General features: G+C 41.9%; 1 pseudogene; it reads left to right on the top strand.

Moving 5' to 3' along the window:
- The first annotated feature begins 8598 nt into the window (after positions 1–8598).
- LOC108590898 (large ribosomal subunit protein uL23 pseudogene) lies at positions 8599–9207 on the top strand (annotated as a pseudogene).
- The last annotated feature ends 722 nt before the right edge of the window (positions 9208–9929 follow it).

Genomic DNA, 9929 nt, shown 5'->3' with positions numbered 1-9929 from the left:
GCTAATATATACTTCTCCAAATATTATTTTCATTCCCTAAAGGTTTTAAATTAGCAAGATCAAAGAGATCAAAACAGAAATATACATTAACATGTTTCTTCTTTTTATTTTTTAGGTTTTTTTTTTTTTTTTAGACTAGTCCAGTGCAGTAGTGAGAAGAGGGGAAAGAGTTTGGTCTGTAACTGACTGTGAACAATCAACGGAGATAACTCACTATCTTGGGACCAGCCCACATGTTTCAACATCTCCATCTTTTCTATCAAAGAACTGAAGACCTGGGGAGTCTCAGTGGCCTACCTGAAGTCACTTGACTGGTCGACTATAAGCTGATCCTGGCAGCCAGGCCTCAAGAAGGCTAGTGGAATCATGCCTCTGATATCCCAGACCGCCTTCAAAATAGTTTGGGGTAATGATTCTGTTAGCCAGATTGTATTTATTTATTAGCTAACACTAGCTAATAAATTTGGGGAAAACCAGACCAAGCCACCATTACTCTAGCACTCTTACATATGTAATGAGATTTAATTTGAAAATATGCAGAACCTCTTCTATAAACTTTAAGTACTTGCTCTGGCAATTTACCCCCTGGCTTTAGCCCATTTATCATAAAGTATTAATTACCTCCATATTCCTGTGTGTGCGTATGTAGCTATTTCTTAGGATTAATGAGGAAGAGTTGGATCAAAAGGAATGCGCTTTGTATTCCCAAAAATGGCTGAGTTTAAGTGTTCTCACTACAAAAGTTAAGATATGTGGTGACATCTGTGTTAATTCCCTCCATTTAGCCATTCCACGATGTATATATATTGTAAAACATGCTGTACATAATAAATATATATAATTTTTCTGTCCATTTAAAATGATTAATTAGTGTTTTTAAAGGAATGAGCTAAATGTTCACCACATAAAGAAACAGTAGAGACTTTGTGGGTTGACATTATTGGAATGAAATAGTATCACCATGGCCACCAAACTGGGGCTCCTCAGACACTGTGGAACCAAGGACCTCTGAGCAGATCCCATCAACCTCCTGCTTATCTTTAAGATTTTGTCAATGCCAGGTTGCTAGTAACATTTAGTCCCTCTCCTCCCCCTTTCCACCTCCAGTTCTCAAAAGTCACAAACATGAAGACAAGTTTTAACCACAATACTCTGTTAATCTACACACTTACTTCAAGGAAAGAATAAACTGATAGGTGGGGCATGGTGGCTTACACCTGTAATCCCAACACTTAGGGAAGCCAAGGTAGGAGGACTGCTTCAGGCCAATAGTTCAAGACCAGCCTGGGCAACATAGGGAGACCTCGCCTCTACCAAAAATATTTAGATGCGTGTGGTGGCACAAACCTGTAGTTCCAGCTGCTTGAGAGACTGAGGATTGTTTGAGGTCAGAAATTTGAAGCTGCAGTAAGCCATGGTTGTGCCGCTGCACTCCAGCCTGGGCAAAACACAATACCCTGTCTTTTAAAAAAAAGAAAAAAAAAAGAATAAATTGATGGTAAACTCTGGTCTCCAATATGGAATGGTGCAGAGCTGAAAATAAATTATTCCTTATCTGTGTTCTGTGCTAGGAGTTCATTTGTTAGAGTAATTGCAAAAATAGAGATTTTGCAACTGTTTATACAGCATTTGACAGCCTAGACTTTTACTCCCATGAGACTACCATGGTCAGACTGTTTACATCTCTTAGCAGTAGAACGAGAGTCACTTTATTATAAATGTGAGCGCCATTCATCTTGCCCTATTTCCTGATCACCAATCTTCATCAATGAGCAATTGAGGAGACTGGGGAACTTTAGGTAGCCCATTGTCACTAAGGTATAGCTGTCTCCCAGAAAAAGAAATTCTAAGGAAGCAAAATGTTTTTAACAAACTTATTCATGCTTACACCAAATTAAAGCGGGGGAGCATGGCAAATTCTATTTTACAATTCGTGGTCCCAGAGGCTTGGCTATTTGGAATGCAGACTTTGCCCTATTGGCAGGAATTTGGAATCAGTTTACAGTGTGTGATATGATAACACATGTTCTGGATCAGTGGCAGGGGAATGTCTGGAGCTGTAATTCTGTCCGTCTCCCCATTATCAGGAAGCTTTGCTAAACTCACAGCTGGAGAAGTGCCTAAAAAGAACTAGGTTCTTTGTATTGTGTGAGAGAGTGTATTTATAAAGGCAACCCAAAACCTAGCCCCAGGGATAAATGCTAAATTAAAGCCATCAAAAATGAAACAGTACATTCATCACAGGGATAAATTGGTATCTCGTCGAGATCACTACTTTTCTCAGCTAGAAGTGTTGTTCTCTACTCTCATATATCTGGGCTTCATGTTACAGGGGATGTTTAACAACATTAGAGAAAGAAAACCCTAGAGCCACTGGTGGCAAGCAGAAAGTCAAATGGAAAGTGTTCATTTTAATAAGGCACGAAGGGATGTATACAAGATTCAAACAACGTGAGTTGAAATCTGATATCCCTGAGGCTTGAGGTAAAAACGGACTCTTGGCTCTACTGAGCCAAACATTAAGGAAACATGTAAGTGCGTGTAAATGCAAGCATGAAGCTAGCAGAATTCAGCAGGCTTCGTGAAGCCAAATGCTGAGCTTAGGCAAGAAAGACTGTTCTTTGAAAAGCTCTAAGTTATTGGCACATTGAGGTCAGCGGAAAGAATGATTTATATAATGTAGTCTTGCTTTCATCTCTCCCTTTCTCTCTATTTTTTCTTTTTTGAGACAGGGTCTTGCTCTGTAGCCCAGGCTGAAGTGCAGCGGTAAAATCACAGTTCACTGCAGCCTCAACTTCCTGAGCTCAAGTGATCTTCCTGTCCCAGCCTTCCAAATACCCGGGACCACAGGGGCACAGACACTATGCTCAACTAATACTATTTATTGTAGAGACAGGGCCTCACTACATTGCCTAGGCTGGTCTTGAGCTCATGGCTCGAGTGATCCTACCACCTCAGCCTCCCAAAGTGCTGAAACTGTAGGTGCGAACTGCTGCACCTGGGTTCTCTCTCTTTTTTTTTTGGAGACAGAGTCTCACTCACTATGGAGTGCAGTGGCACGATCTCTGCTCACTGCAACCTCTGCCTCCGGAGTTCAAGCAGTTCTTCTGTCTCAGCCTGTTGAGTAGCTGGGACTACAGGTGTGCACCACCACACAGATAATTTTTTGTATTTTTAATAGAGTTGGAGTTTCACCATGTTGGCAAGGCTGGTCTTGAACTCCTGGCCTCAAGTGATCCACCTGCCTCCACCTCCCACTGGCTTCTCTTTTCTTAAAGTTTATAGCGTTCTGTACTTTTCTAATGGCCTTCCACTTTAACGTTACTTACATAGACACAGTACTCCTCTCATAATTATCCTGAATGAATGAATCAATGAATCCATAAATGAATGAATTAGTGATCTATTCAGACTACGAAAGTACTGAGCCAATCATGGTTGATTTGGTATTTTTATACTATTTCACTAATTCACAACATGATCAATTTAATTATGGGTAGCTTAACATCACCAAAAAGCTACTAAAAAGTCAATCTGGTTTAATAGTCAAGATAATATTATAGCTTCAGATAGGAAGATGATCATGATTTTACCACCACTTGTTCAAAATTAGAACTGTAAGAATTTGTAAAATCATCAGCTGATTTAGAATATGGTGTTACTCTAAATCATACTCTAGATTTAGAATGTGGTTACTCTGGTTAACTCTGCAGTCTTTTTGTAGAGGAAAACCCTAGTTTTTAGAGCAAGGATTTATAAAGCATTTCTCAGTTGGCAACGTGCTTCCACGCACATTTCATTGAATCCTCCTGACCTTGTACCCTCTTGTTCTAATATACCATTTGGGCTTCTTCAGAGGTGATGAGAAGTATTTGGCCTTAATATTTGTGTAACATTTTTCCAGAGTCCTGTCTTTATTACATCAACTTCCTCTGACAGCTAGAAAGACTGTCGTAGCCATTTCCTCTTCAGAGCCCTGTTCCTTTTGAGCCAGTGACCTGTGCACCAGTTTCCTGCTCCACAGATGCCTTTAGTGAGAAGAGTTCAGTCATTGACCCCCTTCCCATTTGGGCCACAGACCCAACCTGTCACTTCTCTTTGATGACCCACTCTACAATCTTCCAGTTTGTATCCCATTAAACCACACACAAGTTTCCCCCACTTTCCATTGAAAATTAAAAATCATTTGACAGAAAAATACATAAACTAACAAATTGCTTATGACCGTGGCATCCCCAGGTTTTTGGTTCTCGGTTTGTGTTTAGGTGGACAATCATCATCAGCGCTGATCCTAGCACACCTTCCAAATGGAACTGTATCTACCTCCCACCCCAACCCCATATCTGCCCTTACTCAGCTTTACAGCCTCAAAGTCCCTTCTACAGTCTCCTGTGTGTGTATAACATTCTCTTATGCTTTTTTCTCTTTACAATATTTTAAAAACCCTTTGGCATTGTTTTGAGTATTTCTCACGGGAGCTATTGTAGTATTCTTTGCCATTTCCATGTTGGTGGATTTATTTTGGGTGTTTCCAGTTGGGAGTTATTACAGGTAACATTGCCATAAATATCTGGTAAAATATTTTTCATTTCAAATTATTTTCTCTAAATAGAATTCTAAGAATACCATTGTGGCAAAGGGTTTAGTCTTTTTTTTTTTGAGACGGAGTCTCATTCTGCCACCCATGCTGTTGTGCAGTGGCATAATCTCGGCTCACTATAATCTCCACCTCCCAAGTTCAAGCTAGTCTCCTGCCTCATTCTCCCGAGTAGCTGGGATTACAGTCGCCCACCACCACACCCAGCTAATTTTTGCTTTTTTAGTAGAGACGGGTTTTTGCCATGTTGGCCAGGCTGGTCTCGAACTCCTGACCTCAAGTGATCCATGTGCCTTGGCCTTCCAAAGTGCTGGGATTACAGGCATGAGCCATCGAGCCTGGCCAGGTAGTCATTTTTATGGCTGTTATTCTGTATTCGGGTTGCCTTCAAGAAAACGTACTGCCAGCGTGGTGGCTCAGGCCTGTAATCCTAGTGCTTTCGAAGGCTGAGGCAGAAGGATCACTTGAGGCCAGAAGTTCAAGACCAGCCTGGGCAACATAATGAGACCCTGTCTCTATTTAAAAGAAAAAAAAAAGCTGGGCATGGTGTGTCACCTGCAGTCAAAACAACAAAAAAGTACCAACTCATCCTGTCCTTGGTACTGGAAGAGTGGGCTTCTTTGAGTTATTTCCAAAACTGTTTTATAACAATTACTTTTTATTGTTGTTCTTAATTATTATAAAATGATAGTACATAGAGTTATCTTAATTTACGTTTTGCAGTGAGGCCGATCTATGAATATAAAATTTCAGGACTCAACTAATCTTTAACATGAAGGAAATATAATTTCGAAGGAGTGTGGGGTAGGTCATTACTTCAAATCTATGCGGCAAACTAAGAACTGGCCTCCACCTTGCGGGAGAAAACCCCAGATTGCTGTGCAGTAACGCGCTGCCACCTTCTAGTCTGGATACTCCCTCACACACAGATGATTGCCCAGGTCTCTTAACCAATTCGCCAAGCTCCAAGCTTCAACTCTCCAAGTCATCTACCGCACAATTTCCAGTTTGATGTGCTCACAGAGGACAAGTGGCCCTAGGGTGGGGACGAGGGCCGTAGGCAGCTCAGACTGGAATCTAAGTCTCCAGATCTTCAGCCTTTTTCTACATTTTGCTCTTCTCACTACTTTCTGGGAGTTCCGATGTCTCAGCAGGGCTGCTGGGCGATGCGGTAGCCTTTCTTCGCAGCCCTTCGGCAGCAGCCGCCAGGGCCACTGAATGAGGTTCACATACCCGCTGATTGTGATTCTGCCCCTTGGCTGGGGCTGCCCGGAGTCCTCGCGCCTCTGACAGCTGCGCTTGTCTGGACTGCGTCCCGCTGTTTCCGCCAAGCTACTGCTGGCGGTTGACTTGCTTCGCGTTGTGTTCTCCAAGTCCCGTTTGCCTCCTGCCTGGTTTCTCTTCCCGGGCTGATAGACCCTGCTCTCTGTGTGTCTGCCCCGGCCAGCCAGGGTATGAGGATGGTGATTCTCATATTCTCTGCTAGTGGAGGCCTTCTCTGGTCATGTTCTGTAGCTTCTTTCCGAGCGAAAGGTATAGGGACGTCTGTGCTCAGACTGATGTGGAGTCAGGTGTCAGGTTCTGTATACTGTGAGGGTCCTTTTCAACCATCCAGCAGGCATTCCTCTCCAATCATTTAGGTTGTACTTTTGTTCTCTTCTTCAAACATACACACATATGCACATGCTGCATTTAGTCTGTTGTTGGCTCAAGATGTCATGGTTACTAGCACACAAGCACACACTCTGGAGCCAGACTGCCTGGGTTTGAATCCTGGCTCCACCACTTATACCTGTGACCTTGGGAAGTTAATTAACCTCTGCCTGTGTAAATGTTTGCTCCTATTATTGATTGGTCCTTAAAGAGAAAGGGAAATTTTGGGAGGATAGACAGATCAGGCCTTACCCAAGGCACTCCTTTTTCAACTGGTGGTCAGTTTATTTTGTAATTGGAGGAAAAGTAAGGAAGTCCTATCTTGGCTTGGGAGCCTGAAATTTCAACATGTGTCTAAATGGAAGAATTGAAATGGGGTCATTTTCAAAATATGAGGAGGGCATTAGTTTCATGTTGGTCTAGCATTAAAGTTGACTTGGTGGATGCATTTAGTGGACCATCACTTGAGCTCTTTTGACATGCCCATTCAAGCTCAAAGGGTTTGCCTTCTCCTGGTTCTCACTTAGTTTTTCTTAATACAGAAAATAACTATAAAACAACACTGTATAGCACTTACTATGTGCAGGGCACTCTTCTATAGCCTTTCATATAGTAACTCATTTTTCTGCCACATTCTGTGAGGCAGACTACTTTACACTTGAGAAACGAAGGCATAGAGAGGTTAAGAAACCTGCCCACTGGGCACTGTGGCTTACCCTATAATCGCAGCACTTTGGGAGGCCGAGGCAGGTGGATAATGAGGTCAGGAGATCGAGACCATCCTGGCCAACACAGTGAAACCCAGTCTCTACTAAAAATACAAAAAATTAGCTGGTGTGGTGGCACATGCCTGTAGTCCCAACTACTCAAGAGGCGGAGGCAGGAGAATTGCTTGAACCCAGGAGGCAGAGGTTGCAGTGAGCTGAGATCACGCCAATGCACTCCAGACTGGGCAACAAAGCGAGACTCCATCTCAAAAAAAAAAAAAAAGGAACTTGCCTAAGGCCCCACAGGACACCAGATTCTACCAACTGTAAATTTGGCCGAGGGTCCCCAGACTGGCAGGTCAGGTGTACAACAAAGAAAAGAACAGATCTTCCTTTATCACTCTTTTTTCCTAATATCTGGCTCCCACTGCTGACCTGGCAGCTTTTTGTTTGAACTTTAAGTGCCAAACTTAACATGACTGTAATTTGAAAGCACGCAGATTCAGGAAGCTGTGGAGTTGCTTTATTTGGTGGATTTTGAAGCAGTAAGAAATGATGAATAAAAAAAGTTTAGGCTTCCTGCTGTCAAGCTAACAGGTCAAGACAGAAACTCATTAAATGTTAGATATGGAAAGGATCTTAGAGGTAATATTATTTTTGGGCTTTATTTTACTAGGCAAGAAAAAAGGCCCATGGGAGGTAAAGTGCCTCGTTCAACATTGTGAAGCATATTTTCCAAAATTACAATTAGATTGTTTGGATGGGTAAGTCAGGTAAATGTTGCTGAAGTAGTACAGTTAGGGTTCTAATTATGGAAATTGATGTATGATATTAGTTTGGGGAGTTCCTATAGCATCAATGGTTCATATGACTTAATTCACATATCAAGGTTACCTCACCTAGACAGAAAAGTCCCATTTCCACTACTGAGCATGACGTTGTTTCTGGAACTATGAAGTATTCAATAATCAGAAATTGGTTATGCAGTATTGCCATCCTCTTAAAAACAGATTTTGTGGTGCCATAATGGCTTTTATTTCGTTTTTTCAATTGTGTACATTTCTACCCATTGCTGTTACACCAGTGGTCAGCACTGACTTCCCACTCACTCAAGGGTATAGAGGCAGTATTGCCCTGGTGGCCGGAAGCAAGGATTCCGGAGCTAGCTAGCCTGCCTGGGTCCGAATTTCACTTCTGCACTTACTGGTTTATGACTTTGGTCAGTTATACCTCACCTATGTATGCTGTGGTCTAAATGTTTGTGTCTTCATAAAATTCATATGCAGACACCTATTAATAATTCCCAAGGAGATGGAGGTAGGGCCTTTGAAAGGTAATTAGGAATGAGAGCATAGTCCTCATGTATGGAATGAGTGCCCAGACAAAAGAGTCCCCAGAGAGCTGCCTTGCCTCTTCTACCACGTGAGGACACAATGAGTAGGCAGCAACCACGAGCCAGGAAATGAGCCCTCATCAGATACCGAATCTGCCTTGATCTCAGAGTTCCCAGCCCTCAGTATTGTGAGAAATAAATTTCTGTTGTTTATAAGCTACCCAGTCTGTGGGATTTTGTTATAGTAGCAAGAATGGATTCAGACATTATATCTCAATTTCCCAATCTTTAAAATAGGGATAATGATTGGACCCTTTTCACAAGTTGGTGCCGAAAGCGAAGAAGGAAGCTCCTGCCCCTCCTAAAGCTGAAGCCAAAGCGAAGGCTTTAAAGGCCAAGAAGGCAGTGTTGAAAGGTGTCCACAGTCACACAAAAAAGAAGATCCGCATGTCATCCACCTTCTGGCGGCCCAAGACACTGCAACTCCGGCAGCACAAATATCCTCGGAAGAGCGCCCCCAGGAGAAACAAACTTGACCACTATGCTATCATCAAGTTTCCACTGACCACTGAGTCTGCCATGAAGAAGACAGAAGACAACAACACACTTGTGTTCATTGTGGATGTTAAAGCCAACAAGCACAGATCAAACAGGCTGTGAAGAAGCTCTATGACATTGATGTGGCCAAGGTCAGCACCCTGATTCGGCCTGATGGAGAGAAGAAGGCGTGTGTTCGACTGGCTCCTGATTACGATGCTTTGGATGTTGTAAACAAAATTGGGATCATCTAAACAGTCCAGCTGGCTAATTCTAAATATATGTATATCTTTTCACCATAAAAAAAAATAGGGATAATGATTGCATGGGGTTGTTGGAAGGATGAAATAATCTAATACATGCAAAGCACTTAGGAAAGGGCCAGGCACATCATAAGTACTATATGATAGTTTCTATCATTATTGCTAAAAGGAGAAGCTGAGTTACTATGGAATCATTTCAGAATGTTAAATGGTGATGGAGCTGAAAAAGTACTTACCACTTCTGCTTCCCAGACTAGGCTAGGCCTTGTTCTATAGCTTAAGAGAGACCTTTAAAAACAGGGTGTTTCCAAGATCATCTACTAAGAAATTGACTCAATTTACAGAATTAAATGCCACTAGGTATAAAGTATAGCTCTATATCTTTTCCAATAACAAGGAAGAGAGAAAGCAAACAATGACAAGAAAAATAAATTCTACTCTTTGGTCTGCATTTCAAATCCACAAGTAGAAGATTTCAATAATAAATGCAGGCCATTAAGTATGTGAATGCAGTTATTTTAGAGGTTTACAGAAATATCTTTCCCAATGGACTATAGGCTAGTATGTACAAAAGTATGCAGAGAAAAAAAGGGGGAAAAAGTGGGAAAACGTATGTAGAGAGACAAGATTTGTATGTTTAAAAGTGTGGAGACTCGAAAGAAAAATGACAGATTTTACTGGATTTTGTATTGCCCTTAATTTGTCGATTGGAGAGGATATTGGGGGGGGGGGTATGCTTTATAACTATTTGTCACAATAGTAACTTACTCTTTTTTCTTTGAGACAGAGTCTTGCTCTGTCACCAGGCTGGAGCACAGTGGCGCAGTCTCGGCTCACTG

This window comes from Callithrix jacchus, chromosome 3, assembly GCF_049354715.1.
Source record: "Callithrix jacchus isolate 240 chromosome 3, calJac240_pri, whole genome shotgun sequence".
NCBI classification, from domain to species: domain Eukaryota; kingdom Metazoa; phylum Chordata; class Mammalia; order Primates; family Cebidae; genus Callithrix; species Callithrix jacchus.
This window is presented reverse-complemented; position numbering and strand designations above follow the sequence as displayed.